The sequence below is a fragment of the Anomaloglossus baeobatrachus genome, chromosome 3 (genome assembly GCF_048569485.1).
Source record: "Anomaloglossus baeobatrachus isolate aAnoBae1 chromosome 3, aAnoBae1.hap1, whole genome shotgun sequence".
Lineage (NCBI taxonomy): Eukaryota > Metazoa > Chordata > Amphibia > Anura > Aromobatidae > Anomaloglossus > Anomaloglossus baeobatrachus.
In genome coordinates, this window is record NC_134355.1 from 223,265,294 (window position 1) to 223,292,840 (window position 27,547).

General features: G+C 40.2%; 1 protein-coding gene across 4 annotated transcripts in view; it reads left to right on the forward strand.

The window, feature by feature from the left end:
• The window catches only part of LYST (lysosomal trafficking regulator), a 1,763,279-nt gene that overhangs the window by 1,421,109 nt on the left and 314,623 nt on the right, over nt 1–27,547 (forward strand). Inside the window, exons 45-46 of one of the 4 annotated variants that reach the window (XR_012751618.1) lie at nt 16,067–16,534; nt 16,814–17,328. The exons of the other annotated variants lie outside the window; for them this stretch is intronic. The gene's annotated coding sequence lies outside the window, so the exon portion shown is untranslated. Of the gene's footprint in view, nt 1–16,066; nt 16,535–16,813; nt 17,329–27,547 lie in introns of those variants that run through there. 4 annotated transcript variants of the gene reach the window in all.

Consider the following 27,547-nt stretch of genomic DNA (forward strand, 5'->3'; position numbering starts at 1 on the left):
ATTCTTGACAATAATGTGCAAGAATCAGTGACGAAGTTGAAGTTACACAGGGGATGGATATTTCAGCAAGACAAAGATCCAAGACACCGCTCCAAATCTACTCAGGCATTCATGCAGAGGAACAGTTACAATGTTCTGGAATGGCCATCCCAGTCCCCAGACCTGAATATCATTGAACATCTGTGGGATGATTTGAAGCGGGCTGTCCATGCTTGACGACCATCAAACTTAACTGAACTGGAATTGTTTTGTAAACAGGAATGGTCAAATATACCTTCATGCAGGGTCCAGGAACTCATTAAAAGCTATAGGAAGAGACTAGAGGCTGTTATTTTTGCAAAAGGAGGATCTACAAAATATTAATGTGACTTTTATGTTGAGGTGCCCATACTTTTGCACCTGTCAAATTTTGTTTAAATGCGGATTGCACATTTTCTGTTAGTACAATAACAATCCAAAACGCATCTATTTTGGATGCGTTTTGCATGCATTTTACATAAGTTTTGGATGCATTTTTGTTAGTGCGATCCCCCAGCTCTGCTACATGCCCGCTGACAGCAGACACAGACAGAGCCGAGCGATGAGAATGAACTCGGATGAACTGCACCCGACTTCATTGTCATCCCGCGGCTCTGTCTCTGTGTGCTGTCATGAACTCGGATGAACCTCTGAGGTCAGTGCCAGGACACAGGAGTCCGCAGCAGTGACGTCAGAGCTTCACCCGATTTCACTGACATCGCGCGGCTCTCTCTTTGTGTCGCAGCCTGATTTGCGGTCACACGTGACTGACTTACCTATGACCGCAAATCTCCTGAGTGACTGAAGTGAGCAGCGCGATCAGCGGTGTCATCACTCAGGTGACCCGCGGCCACAGCTGGAGTCCTCCACCTGAGAGCGGTGGCCGCGAGTAATCTGAGTGACGTCATCGCTGATCGCGCGGCTCACTTCAGTTGTTGTGTGGAGCTGACATAGAGCGGTCGTGGTCTGTGGCTGCTTGCTGTCAGTTTTATGTAGCAGAGCTGAAAGCATCGTGGGACCTCATGTTGATTACATCGGAACTGGAGGGGTATTTGGAAATTAATAAAGTGGTGAAAGAGGGTGTTTTTTGTCTTTAATTCCAAATAAAGGATTTTTTGGATGTGTGTGTTTATTTTCTTTAACTTACTGGTTAATCATGGAAAGTATCTCAGGGAGACGCCTGCTATGATTAACCTAGGACTTTGTAGCAGCTATGGGTTGCTGCCATTACCTCCTTATTACTCCGTTTGCCACCGCACCAGGGCAATTCGGGATGAGCCGGGTAGAGTCCCGGGACTGTCGCATCTAATGGATGCAGCAATTCCGGGTGGCTGCTGGCTTATATTGTTAGGCTGGGGGGCTCCCCATAACGTGGAGCTCCCCATCCTGAGAATACCAGCCTTCAGCCTTGTGGCTTTACCCTGGCTGGTATCCAAATTGGGGGGGACCGCACGTTTTTTTTTTAATATTTTTTTTTTTACTGCACAATATAGACACGCCCACCGGCGGCTGTGATTGGTTGCATTGAGAAAGCTGTCACTCAGCGTGGGGGCATGTTTGACTGCAACCAATCATAGGCACCGGTTGGTGGGGGAAACAGGGAACACGAGATGGAATAATGAGATGCCAGCATTTTCAAAAGAGAAGAAGCCGCCACAATGTGAATGCCGTGCAGTGCTGCGCCGGTGATCGTGGATCGGAGTATGAGAGAGGGGGTGGGAGGGAGAGATTGACATTGACAGAGACAGAGAGACCGAAAGACCTGCGTTTGTTATGTCAAAAAACCATGCGGATCGCAACAAAAATGCATTGCAAACGCACTGCTTAGCATTTTGGTAGCATTTTTCTACAACTCATTGATTTCAATGGGTGTAGAATGCTGCCAAAACGGACAAAAGAATTGACATGCTGCTTTTTTAAACGCAGAGATTTTGTCGAATTTTTGACAATCAAAACGCTGCGTTTAAAGAAGCATTGTGTGCACGAATGCTCATGGACTTTGCTGGTGAAGCAGAACGCATGAATTTTGACAATGTGACGCTGCAGCTTAAAACTCTGCAGAAATGCAAAAAAAAAAGCAACGTGCGCATGAGCCCTAATAGCTGTTTCTGACTGTACAGGAACATGGTCTGATCATACCTCATCTCCTTGGCTGTGGAGGAAGTAATATAGTATACAGACATTACAGTTTAGGATCACAAATTATTCTTTCTATGAGATAAAATATTTTTAAAAAAACACTCAGGGAAATGCTTTACCTCAAAAAAGAGTAAGATATATTACGATCCCATGCTGTGCTATCTGTATACTGTCTCTTAGGGGTACTTCTCACATAGCGAGATCTCTAGCGAGATCGGTGCTGAGTCACAGGTTTTGTGACGTACCAGTGACCTCATCAGCGGTCTCACTGTGTGTGACACTAAGCAGCGACCTGGCCCCTGCTGTGAAATCGCTGATCATTAAACACTGTTCTGGTTCATTTTTTGCTCGTTGTTTTCCCGCTGTGTAACACGCATCGGCGTGTTTGATTGCGGGAGAGCAAAGAGCACCGACTCTGTGTAAGCAGCGTATGCTGGTAACCAGGGTAAATATCAGGTAACTAAGTAAAGCGCTTTGCTTAGTAACCCGATGTGTACCCTAGCTATGTATACAGGGAGCCAGCGCTGGCAGCCTGTAAGCGGTGTACGCTGGTAACCAGGGTAAATATCTGGTAACCAAGCAAAGCACTTTGTTTAGTTACCCGATATTTACCCTGGTTACCAAGCGCAGCATCGTTACATGAGTAACGCTGGTCGCTGGTGAGATCTGCCTGATTGACAGCTCACCAGCGACCATGTAGCGACGCACCAACGATCCCTGTCAGGTCGGATCGCTGGTGGGATCGTTGGTGCGTCGCTACGTGTGACCCCCAGCCTTACTTCCTCTGCTGCCCAGGAGATGTGGCATGATCACACCACGTCGCTGAATGGTCAGACGCAGCCATTATACAGTACAGAGCAGGGACTTTTTTTAAACTCATCTAATTGTGGAACTTATTATAAGATCTAATGATTGTAGAATAAAATCTGGAGAAGACAAAGGTGCAAATGGTGTATTATCCCAATGGAACGGAGAAAAAGGTGCTTGGAAAAACTTACCTTGAGGAATTGTGAGGGTCACAACTACCATTAAAGCATAATATTGCACCACATAGGCTTCCGCGTACCCAGTAAATACAAGGTAAAAGCATAAGGGAGAAAAGGGGTAACCTTGCTGCCGTGGAGATAAACGGGAAATTAATCCAAGAGTTAATCTTCATCATTTATTATTATTACACGCGTTTCAGAGTCTAAATAAAATGACTCCTTAATCAGGAATTAAAACCACTGATGTACATCAAGATACAGTGCACAAGACATCCTTATATACAAGATGCAGGATTTAAGAAAAGGCGCGCAGGTAACTGACGGTCACCTGATATGTTTGAAAAAAATAATAGATAAAGAGATGCACAAATTCATGTGGAAACCAGTGAGAATGCTTAAAAACATTTAAAAAGATTAATGGGGAGAAAAAATGATTGTAATGAAAACGAATTGTAAGTAAAAATATGTACAGAAGAATATTGAATAGCATTTCCTGAGTATCAAATCGTCATTTTACCATTGTCATGCAAATAAAATATAATAAGTGAATGGTGAACTCCATCTTATTCAGGAAGTCTGTGTTATTGTTCAGATTCTGCCACCTGAGTAAAAAAAAAAGAAAGGACAAAATGGGGATTAAAGCAGGATAATTATACTTACCGAGTCAACCGTACGGCTGTTACATTTGCTTCCGGGTCCGCCCATTAAAACTCTCGAATATTTACTTCTCCCACCTACCATCTGTGACAGCATCTGTGATTGGTTGCTCTCCCAGTATCTGTCTGGATCCTGGAAGGGGAGTGTAAAAATAAATAATTGTAAAAAATAGCGTAGTGTTATGATTCGGTAACCGTGGAAGATTACAAAAAACTCCCATTGGTGAAAATTCACCAAGAAACAGGAGTAGTTGGAACCTGGGCTGACCAAAATCCCCCTAAAAACCTAGACGCCACGTCACAGCCTGAGAAACTAGCTACGCCTCACAGAATGAAATGAGGAAATCTACCTTGCCTCAGAGTAGTCCCCAAAGGAATAGGTAGCCTCCCACATACAATGATTACGGTGATATAGGAAAACACAATACTCAGATAGGAAAAATAGAATTCGCAAAGGCGAGGCCCAACTAACTTGGTACAAAGAAAAGTAGAGGAACTGATTGTGGTCAGTACAAAATCGCTGTAGAAAATACCAAACTTCTGATAGTAAAAATGGCCCTGGTCAGACCTCACCCCCACTATATCAGGAACTCCTGTAAATAATGGGAGAACAAAATACCAAAAAAGAACACAGAAATACAGAAGAGCAAATAAATCAGACAAGGATAAAATCCCTTTTCCTACAGGAGAGCTAGCACAGGGGAACCCCCATGCTCACAACACAATTGAAACAAAACTTCACCTGCAAGGAAACAGACTCAAAGCAAAACATGGAAAAACAACACCCTAAGGTGTAAACCAGGAAGCAAGGCAAAATCTGAAAACTTATCTGGAGAAGTCTTGCTCAGGGATACAGGGAAGGACAAAGCTCCAGGCTAGGAACAGAGACCAAGGAATATACAATTATAACCAGGCGCCAGCTGGGCAAAAAGTGTTCTCGTATATAGACCAAACATATCTGCAATAGGTTTTCCCCAATTCCCAATTAACTCCGACACCTGTCTGAGTCACAGGCTCAGATTCAGCTCTACTACAATTCCCGGCCACCAGAGGGAGCTTCAGAACAGCACCCACACAGACGACGTTCACAAAAGTACCCCCCACTTGAGGAGGGGTCACCGAACCCTCACTTGAACCACCGGATCTGTCAGGATGGGCATGGTGGAAGGCACGAACCAATCTGTCAGCGTGAATGTCAGAAGAAAAGACTTATGAAAGACAGTGAATTTTAAATGACTCAGGAAGAGCCAAACGAATTGATACGGGATTAATAATCGCAGAAATCTTTATAGGGCGCTATAAATCTAGGCTTAAATTTAGGTGAGGAAACTCTCATAGGAACATTCCTGGAGCTCAACCAAACCATGTCCCCCACTTTAAACCGGGGACCAACTGTTCTACATCGGTTGGCAAACCTTTAAGCATTCTCCTGGGACTGAAACAATTTGTCCACTATTTGAGCTCAAATCTGCTGCATTCTCTCCATCACAGAATCAACACCCGGGCAAGACAAAGCAGCAACCTGCCCTGAAGAGAACCTAGGATGAAATCCAAAATTGCAGAAAAAAAGGCTACGTCAAAGTAGCAGAGCTCACCCTATTATTGAGAGCAAACTCTGCCAAGGACAAAAAAGAAACCCAGTCATCTTGATCAACAGATACAAAACATCTCAAATATGTTTTCAAGCTCTGATTAGCTCTCTGTCTGGCCATTGGTCTGGGGATGAAAAGCAGAAGAAAAAGACAGTTCAATGCCTAATCTAGAATAAAATGCTCTCCAAAATCAAGACACAAACTGAACTCCTCTGTCTGACACACTATTCTCAGGAATACCATGTAAACAAACCACCTGTTGAAAAAACAAGGGCACCAACTCTGAAGAAAACGGCAACTTCGGTAATGGTACCAAATGGACCATCTTAGAGAATCTGTCACAAATATCCCAAATAACCACCATCCTTTAAGAGACAGGAAGATCCGAAATCCATGGCAATATGAGTCCAGGGTCTCTTAGGCACAGGTAATGGTACAACAACCCACTAGAACGTGCACAAGAAGGTTTGGATCTGGAACAAATCCCACAAGATTGCACAAAACGCCTGATATCCCAAGACAAAGAAGACCACCAAAAAGGCCTACTCACAAGATCCCTAGTACCAAAAATCCCAGGATGACCAGCCGATACGGAGCAATGAATCTCAGACATAACTCTAGTTCTCCATTGATCAGGAACATAAAGCTTCCCCACACGACATCTCTCAGGTTTGTCCCCCTGAAATCTCTCAAGTGCTAACTGTGGAGACACGGGGCTCAGTGGATGCTGTCGTCCGCTAAAACCAGCCGCCTTTAGAAAAACAGCGTGGCCCAGGGCTCATCTCAACTGAACGCACGAGCTCCTTAACCGTGGGCGGAACACTACGCAGACAACACAGGGTGAGGGAATCACAATAGTAAGACTTTATTGGATCCCCAAAATATTAACGGCACATAACACATAACCAGCAAAACACAGAAATGTAACAGGCAACAGAGTCTCACCCTTCCGCTGGCTCACCAGGGATTTAGAATGTCCATGCCTCAGAGCTTCGAGGGCCACTTACTCTAATCCAGCAGCACCCCGCTTTCGGCGGGCACCCACGGAGAAAGGAATAGCGCCAAATTTAGGAAGCTGTGTGAGGTCTGCAAAGTCTGTAGCCAGGTGACCAAATTGTCCCAACCTGGGTTACTTCCTTAAGTAGTCTCTGGTATGATGATATAATCCTGGCAGCCGAGTCGAAATCCCTAGATTGTGGATATGGTCTCCAATCGGAACCTGAGTCCCTAGATTGAAGCCATAAGGTATCCTGATCATCTAGCCAGCTCCTAAGAGCTTAGACTGGATCATGCACATCCATCAACAACAACCTGGGGACTTAAAGAAATCCCTTTTATAGCCACAGCCTTCCCCTTGGATACACTGCGCCCTCATTGGATTGGTTGGACAAGATTGCTTCTCCCATTGGATGAATTTCAAGCTGCATGGATAATGTTCATTTAAATGATGTGGGTAGGAAGACTGAGGATATCTACATGGAGTCTGCAAGTCACCGACTATACAATGGCTACTAAGGTAATTACATTAGCAATACACAACTACATTACAATGATTACTGGAAGGGTCTGGAGAAACAATAGCTAAGCAAACATGAGGTAATATATAAAAGAACAATACGTCTGGCTGAATGTTAAGAAACTTTAACCCATGAGAGTCCATGTCTTCACACTAACCTCAAATCAGGCAAAATGGCGGAGAGGACCACACCTTCATTCCGGACGGTAGATGGCTCAGCAACATCAAGAGTATCATCAAATAAACTTCTAGAGAGGGAAACTGCTTTAATATTCTTGGTGCCTGGTAGAAAAGAGACCACAAAATCGAAATGTCTAAAAAATAGAGCTCACCTGGCCTGCCTAGTATTCAGTCTCTTGGCAGATTCAAGGTAGATCAGATTCTTATGATCAGTGAGCACCACAATTTGATGTCTAGCCCCCTCCAACCAATGTCTTCATTCTTCAAAAGCCTACTTCATAGCCAATAATTCCCGATTACCCACATCATAGTTTCATTCAGATGGAGAAAATTTACGAGAGAAGAAGGCGCAAGGCTTCAGTTTCAAAGTTATAGGGTCTCTTTGAGACAAAACTGCACCTGCTCCAATCTCTGAGGCATCTATCTCTACTTAAAATGGAAGAGAAACATCAGGTTGCTGCAGGATTGGGGCAGAAGTGAACCTCTTTTTAAGCTCTTGGAAAGCCATAATTACTTCTGAAGTCCAATTCTCAACATCAGCTCCCTTTTTGGTCAAATCAGACAAAGGCTTAACCACACTCGAGAAATTGCCTATAAATTTACGATAGAAATTGGCAAAGCCCAGAAATTTTTTATGAGATTTCAAAGAGGTTGGCTGAACCCAGTCATGACTCATGACCGGCCTGAACCTTGCCTGGATCCATTTCAATAGAAGCCGGGGACAAAATAAACCCCAAAAAGGAAATTTTCTGCATGCAAAAGAGACATTTAGATCCCTTAATGAACAATGAATGTTCCCCAAGTATCTGAAAAAACTTTCCGGACCTGCTGCACATGAGCATCCCAATCATCAGAAAAAATCAAGATATCATCCATATAGACAATCAGGAATTTGCCAATTAGCTCCCGAAAAATATCATTCATGAATGATTGAAAGACTGCGGGGGCATTAGTGAGCCCAAAAGACATCACTAAGTACTCAAAATGCCCCTCAGGGGTGTTCAAGGCCGTCTTCCATTCATCACTCTCCTTCATTCAAATAAGATTTTACGCTCCCCTAAGATCAAGTTTCATAAACCACTTAGCTCCCTTTACTCTGGAAAACAGATCCGACATCAAGGGTAATGGATACTGATATTTAATAGTGATTTTATTAAGGAGACGATAGTCAATACAAGGTCTCAATGATCCATCCTTCTTGGACACAAAGAAAAAACCGGCACCCATAGGTGACGAGGAGGGTCTATAACTTTTCTCCAATGACTCCTTAATATAGGTTCTCATAGCATCATGTTCAGAAACAAATAGATTGAAGATCCGTCCCTTAGGAAACTTGCAACCTGGCATCAAATCAATGGCACAATCACAATCCCTGTGGAGGGGCAAATAATCAGAAACAGTCTCATTAAACAGGCCAGGAACAGAGAACAAGGAATATACAATTATAACCGGCGCCAGCCGGGCAAAAAATGCTCTCCTATAAAGACTAGACTAGACTTGTCAGCAATAGGACTTCCCCAATTCCCAACTAACACCGACACCTGTCTGAGTCACAGGCTCAGATTCAGCTATACTTCCATTCCTGGCCACCAGAGGGATCTTCAGAACAGCACCCACACAGACAACGTTCACAACAGCGTAGGGTCCCTTGAATTTTCATACCCAGTGCAGACAAAGCGTAGAGCTGGAGGCTGCAGACCCCAGCTATATGTGTTATATTAGCTGTATCTCAAAATTCGAGGGACCCCATGTGGCTTTTTTAAGTAAACATTCAAAAAAGACGTTGGATTCTCCACAATTTTTATACCCAACCAAGATGAAGCAGAGAGCTGGTGGCTGGTATTCTCAGGCTAGGGAGGTCCATGGTTATTGGGCTCTCCCCAGCCCAAAAAATAGCAGCCCAAGCCGCCCCAGAATTGGCACATCTTTTATGAACTGGTAACCGTGGACAATCACAAAAAATCCCATTAATCAGGAAAAAACAAAACCACAAGAGTAGTTGGAAACTAAGCTGACCGCAATCTCCTATCTATCAGACAACACTAGAAGTAGCAGTGGGATGTTCCTAACACACCTAGACACCTTGTCATTGCTAGAGAAACTTGCTACACTTTAAAGATAGAAATGAGGAATTCTAACTTGCCTCGAAGCAAAAAATAGCAAGCCCCCAACATGCAAAAACGGTGATGTAAGAATGCACAATACACAGAAAATATAGATTAGCAAAGGTGAGGCCCGACTTACTACATACAGCAGAACAGGACAGATAACTGATTGTGGCCAGCAAAAAAAACCTGCAAAAAATACCAAACTCCTTATAGGAAAAAAATACTAAGTCCACTTGGTCTTCCACCGCTATATCAGGTACTCTTGCGTCAGACACTTTAAAGTGAACTGCAAATATAATGGGAAGAAACAAAATCACAGCACAAACAATATTCTAAAGTGCAAATAATCCAAAGAAGAAGAATGCTCCCTTTCTTGCTGGAAGAACTGGCCTGCTACAAAAGCAGAGAGACAGATTCTCGCATACAAGAAACCAAAACACAGAACAAAATGGAATAAGCAGAAACAAGCTTAAGTGCAATTTCAGCAATCAAGCACAGAAACCAGCAAACTTATATGGAGTAGATTCAGGCACAGAAGAAATGGGAGAAACTGAAGGGAAAACTCCCAGCCATCTTCAGAAGCAGCAGGAAACATCCATTACTGGCGGCCGCCTGACAGAAACCGCTCTCTTAAATACACTAGGCTGATTTGCAATAGGATTTCCTGGATTCCTAATTAATTACATGACCTGTCTGAGTTACAGATTCAGACTCTGCTTCATTACCATTCCAGGCCACCAGAGGAGCTCCACACCAGCACCCACTCGGATGACATTCACAACAGTACCCCCCCTTGAGGATGGGTCACCGAACCCTCACCAGAGCCACCGGGTCTGTCAGCATGGGCATGATGAACGGTACGAAACAACCTGTCAGCGTGAATGTCAGAAGCAAAAACCCAAGAATTGTCCTCCTGACTATAATACACTTAACAAGGTACTGAAGCTTTCGTCTATTAAGGCAGGATTCCAAAATTTTATGTAGTTCATACTCTGGATCCCCATCTACCAACACAGGATCAGGAGGTGCCGCCGTGGGAACTGCTGGTTCCACATGTTTCTTCAACAAAGACTTATGAAAAACATTGTGAGTTTTAAAAGACTCAGGAAAAGTGTGATACCAATGTGATATGACTGAAGAATGAGTGTGATTAGTTAGGGATCCTAATCATAAGATAGTGATCACAGGTATTATTGATCCATCCAAAATTCAGTATCAGAGAGATGTCCTCTGGCTGACCCTATTTCACTATGACCAAGCGTACATGTTAGGCAGGTCTTGAACAAACCACTATTATGAGGAAGGAACGCTTACAGTTCAACTTACAGGAAACTCGTTGCTAGCCAGAAACATGTGTAGGAAACTGGCATGTAAAATTCACGGCTCATTGCAATATCTCCAGGAAACTGTGGTCGGCCAGTGGTCAACTAACAAAATGTGCAGTAAGCTACTGGTGCCCACAGCAGCGTGTGGTCAGGTTACATGACCATGACTCAGCAATCACATGCTGGTCACAATTGCAATGCTCGGTGCACACAACGTACAAATTTTTGGTATAAAAATACAGGATTCGCTTAGTGAGATTAGGGACATTTCCAGGATGCTCAAGTGGACGCACTGCTCCTGTGATGCAGAGGCCGAGTTGTTTTCCTTCTCACTAATCGAGTCCCTCCGATGAGAAAAGGAATGCTACAACATACGGTAATGTTAATGCATATTTCTATTATTGTATAAGATTCTATGACTATAAGTAGTTCTAATGCCTATGCACCATTGTTTATTCATGTGCTATTAAAATAAATAATATCTTGCTATAAAGAATCTTAGTATTCGTGCCTGATTAGGATATCAGTGAGCGCTTCATAAGTACGGGCTTTCAGCCCCCTTTTTAGGAGAATGTAGCAAGACAAAGAGCCAAACAAAATGATACAGGATTAATAATCTCTGAAATCTTATAAGACCCAATAAATCTTGGCTTAAATTTAGGAGAAGAAACTCTCGTAGGAATATTTTTGGAGGACAACTAAACGCCGGTTGGCAAACCTTTGGGCATTCTTCTGGGCCTGAAACAATTTGTCCACTGCCTGACCCCAAATATGCTGCATTCACCACAGAATCAACTCTCGTACAGGCCGATGCCTCAACCTGCCCGGAAGAAAACCTAGGATGAAACCTAAAATTGCAAAAAAACTGAGACATCAATTAGCAGAGCTAGCCCTTTTATTGAGAGCAAACTCTGCCAATGGCAGAAACGAAACCCAGTCATCCTGATCCGCAAATTCAAAACACCTCAAATAGGTTTCCAAGGTTTTTTTGCTCTCTGTCTGACCATTGGTCTGAGGATAAAATGCAGAAGAAAAAGACAACCCAATTCCTAATTTAGAACAAAACGCTCTCCAAAATCTGGACATAGACTGAACTCCTCTGTCTGACACAATATTTTCAGGAATACCATGTAAACGAACCACCTGTTGAAAAAACAAGGGCACCAAGTCTGATGAAGATGGCAACTTAGGCAAGGGTACCAAATGGACCATTTTAGAAAATCTATCACAAATAACCCAAATAACCATCATCCTCTGAGAGACAGGAAGATCCGAAATAAAATCCATAGCGATATGAGTCCAAGGCCTCTTAGGTACAGCCAATGGCAATAACAACCCACTAGAACGTGAACAACAAGGCTTGGATCTAAAACAAACCCCACAAGATTGCACAAAACTCCTGACACATCCCAAGATAAAGAAGGCCACCAAAAAGACCTACTCACTAGATCCCCAGTACCAAAAATCCCAGGATGACTAGCCAAGACGGAACAATGAATCTCGGACATAAGTCTACTCCTCCATTGATTAGGAACATACAGATTCCCCACAGGATATTTCTCAGGTTTGTCCCCCTGAAATCTTTCAAGTGCTAACCTCAAATCGGGCGAAATGGCGGAGAGAACTATACCTTCATTGAAGATGGTAAATGGCTCAGCAACATCAAGAGAATCAGCAAAGAAACGTCTAGAGAGGGCATCTGCTCTAATATTCTTGGTGCCTGGTAGAAAAGAGACCACAATATCGAAACGCGTAAAAAATAGAGCCCACCTAGCCTACCTAGTATTCAGTCTCTTGGCAGATTCAAGGTAGGTCAGATTCTTATGATCAGTGAGCACCACAATTTGATGTCTAGCCCCCTCCAACCAATATCTCCATTCTTCAAAAGCCCACTTCATAGCCAATAATTCCCGATTACCCACATCATAGTTTCGTTCAGATGGAGAAAATTTCCGAGAGAAGAAGGCACAAGGCTTCAGTTTGGAAGTTAGAGGATCTCTTTGAGACAAAACAGCTCCTTCTCCAATCTCTGAGGCATCTATCTCCACCTTAAACGGAAGAGAAACATCAAATTGCTGCAGGACTGGGGCAGAAGTGAACCTCTTTTTAAGCTTCTGAAAGGCCATCATGGCCCCTGGGGTCCAATTCTCAACATCCGCTCCCTTTTTTTGTCAAATCCGTCAAAAGGCTTAACAATACTAGAGAAATTGCCTATAAATTTACTGTAGAAATTTGCAAAACCCAAAGATTTCTGAAGGGATTTCAAAGAAGTAGGCTGAACTCAGTCATAAATGGCTTGAACCTTGACCGGATCCATTTCAATAGATGACGGGGTTAACATAAACCCCAAAAAGGAAATTATTTTGTGAGCCAAAGAGATATTTTTACCCCTTAACATACAATGCATTTTTCTAAAGAACATGAAAAACAGTAAGAACTTGCTTAACATGAGAGTCCCAATCATCAGAAAAAATCAAAATATCATTCAAATAGACGATCAGAAATGTAACAATTAGTTCCCGGAAAATATCATTCATGAATGACTAGAAGATATAGGGGGCATTAGTGAGCCCAAAAGGTATCACTAGGTACTCAAAATGCCCCTCAGGGGTATTAAAAGCCATCTTCCATTCATCACCCCCCCTTAATTCGAATGAGATTGTACGCCCCCTTAAGATTAAGTTTAGTAAACCATTTAGCCCTCTTAACTGTGGAAAACAGATCTGACATCAGGGGCAAAGAATACTGATATTTAACAGTGATTTTATTAAGGAGGTGATAGTCAATGCAAGGTCTCAATGACCCATTCTTTTTGGACACAAAGAAAAAAACGGCACCCAGGGGTGAAGATGACGGTCTAATATCACCTTTTTCCAATGACTCCTTAATATAAGTTCCATAGCATCATGTTCGGGCACAGACAAATTGAAAATCCGTCCCTTAGAAAATTTGAAACCTGGCACTAATTCAATGGCACAAGCACACTCCCTATGGGGAGGCAAGGAATCAGATCCAGTCTCATTAAACACATCAAAGAAGTCCGACAAATATTCAGGTACATCATGTGTCTGAGCAGAAATAGACAACACAGAGAGGTCACTATGCACACATTGACAACCCCAACTAACCACAGACAATGATCTCCAATCTAGAACTAGATAATGGGTCTGCAGCCAAGGGAATCCCAGTAACAAAATATCATGCAAGTTTTGTAGTACCAAAAATTTACAATTCTCCTGATGGGCGGCCCCTGAATCAAGAAAAGCCATAGCAGATTACGAGGATAATGAGTAAATTAAAGTGACTGACAAAAGAAATTTAGGTTGCACAGTACTCACAGTAAGGCCTCTGCCACATTCACGTGAAAATCACGCACGTGCCGAGAGACACGTATTTCCCCTGCGTGTTGCGTGCAGGTAAGTACGTGTCTCTGGTACGTGCGGGCCTCGTGTGTTCTACATGTGCTATCCGTGATAGCACACGTAGAACCGGTAATTTACATACTCACCTGGTCCTTCCTGCTGTCCGTGGTGCTGATCCTCGGTCTCCAGCCCTCCCGTCTCCCCGCTGCTGCTGCCAGGCAGTGAAGTGAATATTAAATGAGAATAATGAGCGGCGGTCGGCAGCAAGAGGCAGCAGCGGCAGAGACAGGAGGGCAGGAGAAGGTGAGTTAATGTTTTGGTTTTTTTTCACTGACACGTGTGTTTTCTCCAGCGCGTGTCACACGGGACCGCATCCACACTACACCCGTGTGGTACGGGTGCGGGCCGTGTAACACCTGTGCTGCGGGAGAAAACACTGACATGTCAGCGCTTTTAAAAACGTACAGACGCACACGGACACACGTTCCGTGTGGTTTTACGTGTGTGTGCCTGCTACAATAGGGTAGCATTGCTTAACGTGTCTCTGTGCCGCCGGTATGTGTAAAAAATGACAAACACGTGCCGGCGGCACGGATGTGTGTCACAGGCCTAAATGAATGAGCAAATCTCTTTTCTCCTTTAGGGCAGACATAGATAGTTTGAGAAGCGTCTCCACAATAGAAACATAGCTTGTTTCTCCATCTAAAACCCTGCCGCTCAGTGTTAGAGAGAACCCTATCACATTGCATAGGCTGCGAAGACTGTTACGCAAGCAATACATCAGCATGTATTGTTTGCGCTCGAGTAAACGTCTATCAATCTGAATGGCTAAGGTCATAGAGGCATCAATACCAGAAGGGATAGGAAATCGCACCATAACATCTTTCATAGTATCCGCAAGACCCTTCCGAAAAAGTGCCAAAAGAGCATCATCATTCCATTTGGTAAGGACCGCCCACTTTCTGAATCTCTGACGACAAAATTCCAGCGGAATCCTGACCCTGGATCAATGCCATCAAGGCCTTCTCAGCTTGATCTACAACATGAGGTTTATCATACAACAATCCCAGGACCTGAAAAAAGGAATCCACATCATCAAAAATCAGATCACCAGGTACCAAGGAAAAGGCCCAGTCCTGAGGGTCACCACGCAACAAGGAGATGACAATCCTAACCTGCTGCACGGGACTCCATGAGGACTTAGGTCTTAAGGCAAAAAATAATTTACAATTATTTTTAAAGTTCAGAAATTTAAACCAATCCCCCAAGAACAATTCAGGAACGGGAATTTCAGGTTCTACAACAGGAGTTTGTCTAAAATAAGCCGATATACCCTGAACCTGAGAAGCAAAATGCTCAACACGATCAGACAACTGGTTAATATCCATGCCAGCAAAAGATCTTCCATGTCACCCAAAGACTAAGGCGTGCTTTGCACGTTGCGACATCGCAAGCCGATGCTGCGATGTCGCACGCGATAGTCCCCGCCCCCGTTGCAGCTGCGATAAGCGTTAATCGCTCCTTGATTGTTGTTTTACCTTCACATTATACAATTGCTCTTGCGATGTAACTGACCATAAATGCCAAACCTTGCTTTTAACGATCGCACAAATGTTTGTATATGTCGTTACTAATCATACCCTCTCACATGAGTATCCTGTTGTTTTTTTTTACAATCAAGTCTACCACATTTACTTGTGATCATGTTACTGCCGTCATAGTAGCAATTCTGAAATACTACACACACATACTACTACTCGTATAATGTTCATGTGTGCTCCACATTTTTGATTGGTGTTGTTGTGAATAAAAAGGCTCAGATGCGAGATCCACAACTGCATGTGTGAGTTCCAGTTCGGTCGCATGTGTGGTAAGTCTGTTTGTTATTAAACTATGTATGATAAAGCCACTTTTTGTGGTGTGTCAATTGACTTCAGCATATTTAGCTTTATATCATAGCTTACAATGTGGTAGATCCGAGATGTCATTTTTTTAACGTTTTTTTTTAAAAAGGTTTTTTTTTATATTTGGTTAAATTTCTTATTCATTGAAAATCAAAAGTATGATATATTTTAAAAGGTCATTATTATAAATGTTTGTTTGCGTTTATCTGATGTGTAAATATTTAGGCTTCATACTCAACAAAGATGTTATTTTACAATTTTTTTTTATTTTTTATCTTAGCTGCCTTTTCATTTGAGAGATTTCATAACATTATCAATATTATACTAAATGCAGAGGATGGCTCATATGAAGGAGGAATTTATACGAAAATTTATAGCAGAGTACAGAGAGAATCCATGTTTGTGGCGAATAAAATCTGCTGACTACAGCAATCGAAATATGAAAAAAGCTGCATATGTGAAGTTAATTTCTGTATATGATCGCCATAACGATCCAGAATAGGGCACAGAAGAAATAGTCCGGAAAAAATTGCAAGCACTACGCCCAATGTTTAAAAAAGAACTGAACAAGGTTGAGGAGTCAAAAAAATCTGGCTCGGGCATGGGGGACATATATACCCCTAAACTGTGGTATTATGAGCTTATGATGTTTACTCGGGACCATGAGCTCCCCTGTGCCTCCACTACTCTCTTGCCTCCCCTGCCACTTTCCACTGAAGATAAAGAGTCTGGCTCTTCCTTGTCAGAGGTAATTATTTTTATATTTCATGTCACCATAATAGAAAAAACAGGGTTTGCGATTGGGTTATTTTTTTTATGTTTTTTGTCTTAACTATGTTATATATTTTTTTTATTTTAAAATGTAATTCTATAATGGCTAATATTTTTACATTTTTTCCAATGTGAAATTTTGTAATATATTTTTGTTTCTAAAACATAATAGTTTAAAACCATTGATCAATGTAACGAGAATCAAATCAATAATTGACACTCCGATAATTTAACTCAATCTCTTTTTCTCTGCCAGATTCGTAATCCAGTCACCACAACAACAATAGCAGATCTTGAACCCAGTACAGAAGAAATCTCAGCCACCCCAGACAATACTTCATCAGCTGTAGATGACGAAGTTCCGGGTCCATCATCTCGTTATCGCAAACAATTGTTTAATAAAAAAAAATGCTATGCATCCAATTGCTGGTGTTTCACAGCTGGTTGGCATAGCCAAAACCCTTTTGGAACGCAATAATAGACCCCCAATTTCAGCGTTTGGACAGTTGGTATCAGAAAAAATGCTTGGTTTAGATCGGGATACCCAAAACTTGGCTGAACACTGGATGCTCGAGGTCATCAATGCTGCCCACACAGGAAATTTAAGAAATTTCAATATCAACATTTAAAAAAAAAAGCCTGAACCCCAAATAGCGGTACCTAGAACAACACAAGAAGAACAAGCTGCAACCGCTCAGATGGAGGCTCAGGATATAGTAGATGTACCCGTGACTCCCATCAGCAAACGTTTGCGCCAAAATAATAGTGATTATCCTCCTTTTAAAAAAAGATTATGTAAACGTAAATTTTTTCGGAAATTATGTTTTGGATCCATGATGTTATTCATCAAATTTTGAATCTTACTTGTATATGTTTTTGTGTTTAAATCTAATCATTATATTGTAAAAGTTACAAACTGTTAACATTTTTTTAATTTAATATAGTTGTGCCTATTAATTATGCAGAGAATGAGATTGAACATGCTCAATATATGTTCTGAATTTTGTGTTGAACGTATAACATAGATGGATTTTTATAAATGTTATTTTGAAAATTATTAACAGTGTCATTGGTCCAGCAAAATATCTGGTTCAATAGGCATTAGGTAGCAGCTTTGAAGTTGTTTATTTTTGTTTTAATTATTGTTTAATATCATCTTGCTTTTTAATCTTGAAGTTATATTCTTCACAAAATGCTTAAACACACTGTTTGAACTTAAAATAATTAATATGTGTCTTAGGCACCTGTTATATTGTGTGACTTATGTTTATGAACGTGAACACATAAAATTATTCATTTTTTGGACAACAAATATCACATTTGTCAATTAATGTTCGAGAAACCTCGTGAACAGCTAATCTTTATAGATACTTAAGTTTGTTTAATTTTTTAAATGTTTTTTATTACTTACAAATTTTCAAAGTATAAATTTGAAAATAACTTTACATTTACATACATAATACAAACTTTACTTTAAAATTATTAATACGCATCGCCAAAAAATATTTAAAATATTAAAATATACAGAACTTACAATTTTAATAATCTATATAGGATGATTGATAATTTTAACACACATAATAAAAAATGTAACAAAAAAAACCAAAAATTTGCAAAAATTTTTAAAAACATATGGCATTATTTTGCATAACTTCAAACATCATACAAACATTAGGCTTGTATAAGATTTTGAATGAGCTGCTCCATTTTTTCTGTAGGCTGACGAATCGTAGAAACACACTCCAAAATCTCTTGTAAGTTGTTTGTTGAGACGGGTCCTTTTTTGTTTAACAATATGTTGTTGAACGAAATAAATGGTACATGAAAAAAAGAAAAATCAAATTTATAAAAAAATAAACACATCTCAACTAACCAAAAATATGACATTACCAAAAGTCTGATTTACCATCTTCATACACACACCTGATTCAGCAGGCACATGATCATCTCCTTCAGATACTGAGGGACTTATAGCCCAGCCTAATCTCTCTGCTCCACCTGTTTAGAAAGAGGTTTTCTGTTAGTTGTTAAATAAAGCAATAATCACTAAACTAACAATCACAATTAGAACTTGTTTATAAAATTGATTTACAAACAACCAAAAGATTTTTGGAAGTTTATAAAAAAAACATGCCTAAACCTGAGGGATACAAAGGTATTTACATTAAAAAAATATATTCTGTTTGTTGCAGCTATATGTTATAACTTATTTTTACATATTTAAAACAAAAAGATGTAATATAGTTATTACAATACTGTTGCAGTGATTCACACCTGCATTTCTGTCTCTGTTGTCCTCTGGGATATTTCGACTTGGTGTAGGCTCATTGGAAACCCTATATTCATCCAAAACCGCTTGGGAGCCTATACAGGGAATATCAATTAACATAACAAAGAGAGGGTATGTTAGCAACATGCATTATTGCAAGTTTTTTTTTTCAAAATTTTTTTTTGGTTGGAAACATGACAGATGTAATGGATGTTTCTGTTATGTTGAGCTATATCTTACCATTTACTTTTTGTGTATTGTACACAATGATAATAAAACAAAAACAAAAAAAAAACCAAGAATTAAAAACACATTTAATTTTTTATTAACTTTTTTTGTTTTTTAAAAAAAAAAGCAAAACATATGTTGAATACCTTTTTTTTATAAATAAAAAAAATCAACATGAACGAGTAACAATTAGGTAAAATAATAGGTATTTGGATATACATGTTTACCTACATGACTTAATAAAAAAAAATATAATTTAATAAAATTTCTACAAATAACTTACATTTTTTATAAAGATTCTTATTAAAAGACACTTACCAGATTCATAACCCATTTCCATTCGTAATCTTTGGATTCTGTTTGAGCTTCTATACTGCAAATCGGACCATTTTTTTTACGAATTTGTTGTAGTGACCTTTTTATCCCAAAGCGAATACATAATCCTCTTCGTATCCGTTTTAATATTTTTTTTTTGCCTCGCCTTGTCTTCGATATTCCTCTATTACCAGCATAATCCAGGCTGTCTAGTTGGTGGATGAGGAATGATACCTCGGCCTCACCCCAGACGGGAGCCCGGCAATGTCTTTCCATATTTTAAATCACAACTACTGTATTCTGCTACCCAGGTCTGCGTTTACTATCATTATCATTACCCACAATGCCAAGCATGAATCCTTGTGTCTGCCTATCAATTTATATCCCTGTTATGTGTCTAAATGTTACATAGTTTATGTTCCTTTTTTTATATATTCAATAACATTAGTTTATGTATGCTAACACTATCTTTACATTAAATAAATTAGCTTATGGTTTGTTTCCAACTATAGTATATGTTAATGTGTGTTTTTTACATGTTTTCAATAATGATGCAAACCCATTTAGATAGTAAGGAAACTTACATCACAATCTAAAACACACTGATTCACATGAAATAGCCAGGTAGAGAATGTTATTTAATATAGTATTATTTTTTATTTCTTTTCTTATTTTTTTAAATTAAAATAAGAAAGCAAACATAAAACAATATTCACTGCATATTGTTTTCAAAGAAAAATCAGTTTTATATGTTATGAAAAAAATCACACACTAAATGCATCAGTACTTTGATGTTATGTCCTAGGAACTAAAATAAATATATCTTGGTCATTTAAAACAAAATACCAAAAACAAATTCAAATAAATGTAAAAAAAAAAAAAAAGATTATTGAAAAAATAAACTACGTTGAAGGCTGCCAAGCCACAACACCAGGACCATTAAAAAAATCACAATATTGTTCACGGTTGGCGATAACATCATTGTGCATCCTGCCACTGCTGATTTGCGTGTTTAGGGACAACAAATGAGGATCATGAGCTCGCCACTCCCCCGCAACAAATTCCCCAGTGCTAGGATTGATGGTGTCAGCATAACCGGGAAGTATGTAATTTAGCCCCTCTCTTTTCCTGAGGAAGTTGTGCAGGATGCAGCAAGCCAAAACCACGCGATCTATTGAATCAATTTTTAGATTCATGGCAGTATGAAAAATTTGAAAGCGTGTCGCTAATATGCCGAAAGCACTTTCGACCACCCGTCTGGCTCTAGAAAGGCGATAATTAAATACACGGCGTTGAGGAGTTAATGATATTTGGTGATAAGGTCTTAATAGTTTTTTTCGTAAGGGAAAGGCCTCATCCGCCAAAAATACAAAAATCATATTGCCATAAGTTGCTGTATTATCTGGTAGTCCCAATTGAAATTGGGCGAGACGTTTTCCAAATTGGGTGTGCTCTAGTGCCCCACCATCAGATATACGACCATTTAATCCTACGTCGACCATTATGAATTCATAATTAGCATTAGCTAATACTAGAAGAATAATGCTGAAGAAGCCTTTATAGTTGTGGAAATATGAGCCACTATTGTGTGGCTGTGTTATACGGATGTGTTTTCCGTCGATGGCCCCTCCACAGTTGGGAAACTGCCACATTATGTCGAAATATTGGGCAATGTCTAGCCACTCGTTGACATTTTTAGGGAATGGCATAAAGTCCCTTAATGAATCAATAATTACCTGGCAAGTTTCTGGGATCAAAGTGCTTAACAGAGAAAGCGATATGGCTGAGGCATACTGCAAGTCAGTGAGAGATCTTCCAGTCACCAGAAAACGCAGGGTGACGCTGAGGCGGTCTGCACTGGGCACAGCAGCTCGCATAACGGTATTTTTGCGTGTGATATAGGGTGCAACTCTTTCGTGCAGGAGATTGAAAGATTTCTCCGACATGTGGAGATAATTATGAAAATCTTTAGGATTATTCTCCTGGAGATCTCGCACAAGATGCATATGTGTGTATCGTTCTCTTTGCAGCAGCCACTGGCGTGCCCATATGCGGCGTGTCTTTCATTAGCCAGCCCTCCGTCATTTGCTTCTTGTAGAGCCGATGCAGCTGTGGCAGCAATTGCAGCTCCAACAACACTATGCTCATTCTCCGCGTGCATTGGGACCCGAGTGAGAATCTAAAAAACATATTGTCCATTTTAACATATTTGACCTAATTTTTAAAAAATATAAAAAAAACATTTTGTACACATAACCCAAATAAGTATTTACGAAAAATTTATGCAGGCACCATTATTACATATTTAGTTTGGATGCAAAAAAAATGCAAGTGCTATATAACAAAATGCAAAGATATTTTAACATATAAATCAATTAAATTTTAACAAACAAAAAGGGCACATGCTCGAAAAACATGACAGAATAAACATTACTATTGTCTGAAAAATGCTCACCCACACGATGTGACCGACCAGCACAACATACCCCATAAAAACAGCTCTTTTAAAGCATAGGAACAACTACCATACGCAGATGAGTTAACCAATTATAACTGAGATAGGCAGCATGTCATTATAATACGTGTATTAACTTTGAGAGACTTTTTTTAATAATAAAAGGGAGCTTGCATGTCGTACGCACATACTTTACACACAAAACACAGGTGGAGGACACGTACGATTTGAAAGGAAATCGCATGATCACACTCCAAGATTATGCTTTGCCCCGACCCTGCACGGATCATACAATAACGACGTTTTTGCGATCGTTTCTCGTTGCAAATACGATTTACATGCTACGATGTCACATACGATGCCGAATGTGCGTCACTTTCAATTTGACCCCACCGACATCGCACCTGCGATGTCGCAACATGCAAAGTACCCCTAAGAGAAAAAATATACCGAATAAAAAATGTTTTTCTTCTTTTGAGTACTTTTTTGTTGTGTGGCCGGTGATATTGATATGAACTGGTAACCGTGGACAATCACAAAAAATCCCATTAATCAGGAAAAAACAAAACCATAATAGTAGTTGGAAACTAAGCTAACCGCAATCCCCTATCTCTCAGACAACACTAGAAGTAGCAGTGGGATGTTCCTAACACACCTATACACCTCATCACTGCCGGAGAAACTTGCTACACCTCAAAGATAGCTATGAGGAATCCTAACTTGCCTCAAAGCAGTCGCCAAAAAAATAGCAAGCGCCCAATATGCAACAACTATGATATAAGAATACACAATACACAGAAAATATAGATTAGCAAAGGTGAGGCCTGACTTACTAGATACAACAGAACAGGACAGATAACTGATTTCGGCCAACAAAAAACCCTGCAAAAAACAAACAATATTCTAAAGTGCAAATAATCCAAACATGAAATGGGAGCAAGCTCCCTTTCTTGCTGGAAGAACTGTCCTGCTACAAAAGCAGAGAAATTTCCAACTTATCAAACTATTATCAGGGTCATCAAATATCAGAAATTCCGAATAATTCAAATGACGCAAATTTTCATGAAACATTAAATTCTTTATTATTTTATTTAGACAAACACACAAGAAAAATATTAAAAAGATGGATAATGATATAAGAATATCCTGGGTTCAACAAGTGTTAATTTTTCTTTTTTTAATATTGTACATGATAAATTCACAGGTTCATCACATAATTTTTTTGAACAAATTTTTTGTACATATGTTTTTGTGAAGTTGGTCTCTTGCAAAAGTACTCAACCCCTAATCCGCCCGCATCAAGGTCAACTATAATATATAATTTGTGATCTATAGGAAAGTGCTAGTGCATTAGCATACAGCTAAAAAAGAATAAACAATTTGAGAGACCAAAGATACATTAGATGAATGAGGGGTTGAATAGTTTTGTTTAGGGGTGGAAATAATCTGCTTATTCCAATGAATCTATGCAGAGTTATTGTCTCTAAGGCAAGCCATAAAAAACTGCATCAGAAAAAAATTTCTCTATAAACATGTTGTCAAATAATTTGCTGTAAACAAATGCCCAATATACCTATGTATCTACTATATGTTAAGAGTTAACAGCGCAAAGTGTAATCTGCCATATGATTAACAGGAATAATATCACATCAGCATATTACCAGGCAGGCCACATAACATCATGAACACTGATGTGTATTAGAGCAATACTTCTCAAACAGGTATATTAAGGGTTAACAGAGCAAGATTTAATCTTGTTGCAGGAGTTAGATTACACCAGTGTGTTACTAGACAAGCCGCATAAAGCTGGTGTCACACACAGCGACAACGACAACGACGTCGCTGCTACGTCACCATTTTCTGTGACGTTGCAGCGACGTCCCGTCGCTGTCGCTGTGTGTGACATCCAGCAACGACCTGGCCCCTGCTGTGAGGTCGCCGGTCGTTGCTGAATGTCCAGCTTCATTTTTTGGTCGTCACTCTCCCGCTGTGACACACACATCGCTGTGTGTGACAGCGAGAGAGCGACGAAATGAAGCGAGCAGGAGCCGGCACTGGCAGCTGCGGTAAGCTGTAACCAGCGTAAACATCGGGTAACCAAGGGAAGACCTTTCCCTGGTTACCCGATGTTTACGCTGGTTACCAGCCTCCGCCGCCCTTGCTGCCAGTGCTGGCTCCTGCACTGTGACATGTGGCTGCAGTATGCATCGGGTAATTAACCCGATGTATACTGTAGCAAGGAGAGCAAGGAGCCAGCGCTAAGCAGTGCGCGCGGCTCCCTGCTCTCTGAACTGTGACATGTAGCTGCAGCACACATCGGGTTAATTAACCCGATGTGTGCTGCAGGAGAGCAAGGAGCCAGCGCTAAGCGCGGCTCCCTGCTCTCTGAACATGTAGCACAGCGACCTTATGATCGCTGCTTCTGCTGTGTTTGACAGCTAAGCAGCGATCATAACAGCGACTTACAAGGTCGCTGTTACGTCACCGAAAATGGTGACGTAACAGCGACGTCGTTGTCGCTGTCGTTTAGTGTGAACCCAGCTTAACAGTAAGCCATAGACACTGGTGTGGTCACAGCAATACTTATCAAGCAGGTACAAGGATCAAATCAACATTGTGTCAAACAGGTCATACAGAGCAGTGATGAACCAAAGCATAAATATAAGTCTTACATAAGAAACCCAAGATCCCCCTTAATGATCGTTTCGTCTCTTCCTCAGAAGGGGTCCTGTTAATGATATGGCAGATTACACTTTGCTCTGTTAACTCTTAACATATAGTAGATACATAGGTATATTGGGCATTTGTTTACAGCAATTCATGTGACAACGTGTTTATAGAGAATTTTTTTCTGATGCAGTTTTTATGGCTTGCCTTAGAGACAATAACTCTGCATAGATTCATTGGAATAAGCAAATTATTTCCACTCCTAAACAAAACTATTCAACCCCTCATTCATCTCATGTATCTTTAGTCTCTCAAATTGTTTATTCTTTTTTAGCTGTATGCTAATGCACTAGCACTTTCCTATAGATCACAAATTATATATTATAGTTGACCTAGATGCGGGCGGATTAGGGGTTGAGTACTTTTGCAAGAGACCAACTTCACAAAAACATATGTACAAAAAATTTGTTCAAAAAAATTATGTGATGAACCTGTGATTTTATCATGTACAATATTAAAAAAAGAAAAATTAACACTTGTTGAACCCAGGATATTCTTATATCATTATCCATCTTTTTAATATTTTTCTTGTGTGTTTGTCTAAATAAAATAATAAAGAATTTAATGTTTCATGAAAATTTGGGTCATTTGAATTATTCGGAATTACAAAAGCAGAGAGACTGATTCTCACATACAAGAAACCAAAACACAGAACAAAATGGAATAAGCAGAAACAACCTTAAGTGAAATTTCAGCAATGAAGCACAGAAACCAGCAAACTTATTTGGAGTAGATTCAGGCACAGAAAAAATGGGAGAAACTGCAGAAGCAGCAGGAAAACAGTGATCACCAGTGGCCGCCAGGCAGAAACTGCTCTCCTAAATACACTAGGTTGATTTGCAATAGGATTTCCTGGATTGTCAATTAACTCCAGCACCTGTTTGAGTCACAGATTCAGACTCCGCTTCATTTCCATTGCTGGCCACCAGAGGGAGCTCCACACAGCACCCACTCAGATGACATTCACAACACACATCCATTTGACGCGCCAATCCTGGTGCTCTACCCAGCTCATCCCAAATGTCCTGGATCGGGAGAAGCAGTGATTATTCATGAGATCTAATGACTGGTTCCGGAAACAGTGTGACAGCCACGCAGGAGACTCGGTAAGTATAATTGTCCTGCTTTCATCCACGTTTTGCTTACTTTTACAGCCCATAAGCCCTAACTACCACCATTAAGTTTCCTTATCAGGTCCCTTATAGAGATGACCAAACCTTTTTGGTAGAGGTTCGTCAATTTCAAATTCGGTGTGAGCCTTAGCATGTTCAGGATCGGCGACACAAGCATTTTCACTAAAAGTCGGTGATCCTCTGTTTTTCGTGCCAGAACACTGTTCCTGTTTCCGAAAATGCTTTTGTAATAACATTTTGTGCTTTTGTATAGGATTGTGGTGCTGTCTGATGAATGGGGGATGTGTACAATCAGTGGAGAGGGTGGGCACTAGGGACAAGCCTTTTATGCGTAGCGCCTTAATTTTTTTCTTAACTTTACTTCTAGATGTTCCTTCAGCCTTAGTCACATGTCCCTGTTCATATAAATTTCGGACATGTTGTGTCGTCGCCATTTTGTGAATGTGAAACATTAGGGAAGGTGCTGGTGCTCCCATCGGTGCTGCTAGACAGTTAGCTTAGCTAGGTGTTTACTGTTAGGTAGTTGAGACAGATAGGAGAGCAATAGTTTAGAATAGGGACGGGCAGTGTAGGAAAAGGTGTGTGTGCCATAAATCGGCACAATTCATGATAGAAATAGAGATTGGCACTTATAATGGTTTAACATAGCCAACAAACACGGACTGACCCGTGCCATAATGAATATATGGAAAAAGCCATATACAGAAAATACAGGGAGAAACAATGAAAAACCTGTACAACGACTTGTCAGAAAATAGTGTATAAATTTTATTATTTACTGAACAACAATTTATAAAAAAAAAGAGTACAGCAAAAAGATAAAATGGAACTTACTGGTGAAGACCAGCAGGTGGCGACCTCACATCACATTAGGTGTATACAAAATATATCAGAGAATTGCCGCAGGATCTCTCCCAGTTCTCGGATATATTTTGTATACAACTAATGTGATGTGCGGGTCGCCACCTGCTGGTCTTCACCAATAAGTTCCATTTTATCTTTTTGCTGTACTCTTTTTATAAATTGTTGTTCAGTAACTAATAAAATGTATTCACTATTCTCTGACAAGGGATTGGTACTTGTAGTTCTAAAGAGTTGCCAGTGAAGAATCTAAATAAGTATTGCTACGTATTACTGCCTGCTCAGAAGTACGCAAATACATTTATAGGTGTTGCTAGTTAGCAGTGCCTGGCCTAAAACGTTGCTAGGGAAGTATCTAAAAAGTGGTTCTTGGCCATTTTAATTGCCTTCTCAAAATCATGCAAACACATTTATCCTTATTGCTAGTTAGCAGTGCCTGGCCTAAAAAGTTGCTAGGGAAGTATGCAAAAAGTGATTCTTGGCAATTTTAATTACCTGCTCAAAAATTATGCAAACACATTTATAGGTATTGCTAGTTAGCAGTGCCTGGCCTAAAAACCTGCTAGTGAAGTATCAAAAAAGTGGTTCTTAGCAATTTTAATTGCCTGGTCAAAATTCTGCAAACACATTTATAGGTATTGCTAGTTAGCAATGCCTGGCTTATAAAGTTGCTAAGGAAGTATGTAAAAAGGGGTTCTTGCCAATTTTAATTGCCTTCTCAAAATTAGGTATTGCTAGTTAGCAGTTAGCCTACTGTAAATTTTCTAGGCAACTAGCTAAAAAGTTGTTCTTGGCAATTATTTGTTTGCTGAAAATTCCGCAGTGAAACACAGTTATAGGTATTGTTAGTAGGGCCTGCTGAAAATTTGCTATTGAACAAGCTAAAAAGGTCTTCTTTGCACTTTTCCATGTCTGCTCCAAATTATGCAGTGAAACACATTTGTAGGTAGTGGTACTTTCTAGTGCCTTCACAATATTGCCAACCCAGGCAGGAAATTAATA